The sequence below is a fragment of the Erinaceus europaeus genome, chromosome 10 (genome assembly GCF_950295315.1).
Source record: "Erinaceus europaeus chromosome 10, mEriEur2.1, whole genome shotgun sequence".
In the NCBI taxonomy this organism is placed as follows: Eukaryota; Metazoa; Chordata; class Mammalia; order Eulipotyphla; family Erinaceidae; genus Erinaceus; species Erinaceus europaeus.
Window position 1 is genome coordinate 69,376,427 of NC_080171.1, and position 923 is coordinate 69,377,349.

A 923-nucleotide genomic window follows, 5' to 3' on the forward strand; every position below is an offset into this window, starting at 1 on the left:
GAAGGAAAGGAAGGAAGGAAGGAAGGAAAGAAGGAAGGAAGGAAGGAAGGAAGGAAGGAAGGAAGGAAGGAAGGAAGGAAAGATGGATGTAAAGTCAGTGCAGACAGCAATGAGCTCTAATTCCCATGACCACTTACTAGTTGTGTGACCTTGGGAAGGGATTTGTATATAAGAAAGAACCTAGGGGCACTGGGCAGTGGCACACCAGGTTAAGCGAACATAGTGTGAAGTGCAAGGACCCACATAAGGATCCTTATTTGAGCCTCTGGCTCCCCACTTGCAGGGGCGTCACTTCACAAGTGATAGAGCAGGTCTGCAGGTCTCTATATTTCTCTTCACATCTCTATAATCCCCTCCTCTCTCAGTTTCTCTCTTTTCCATCCAGTAAAATAAAATAAAAAGCCTAGAACATACAGTAAATGCATTTATTAAAAGTTTTTAAAAATCATCTCCCACAGATATTTATAAAGAAAGAGGCAATCCTAGGACTTGTGCCTGAATGCAAAGGAAAGGTGTTCTGGCATAGAGGCACTAGACAGACAAGAGATCAGAGGTGCAAAGTAAATTGTGGAAGCCTTAGGTGGTGGTGGGTATCCCTTGGGTCAGCCCTTCTTCACATCCATTGGGTCACATCATGCATGTCCCCACTTTCTGGGAAAATGCCAGCTCTGGTGACATGTGTTCTACTTAGTCTATCAATACCTGTAGCATTGGAGTCTTTCAATCTGCACTGATTCATGTGAACCCACTTCTACCCATGTCACTGAGCAGGAGTCTTCTGAGAGGTTATCCTGCAGGAAGGAACCCACTGGGCATCAGTCAGTAGTACATTCAGCTGGATACACATATTACCATATACAATGGTTCAAAATCAAGCTTCTGGTTCCCACATACAAGGAGGGAAGTTTCATGAGTAGTGAAGC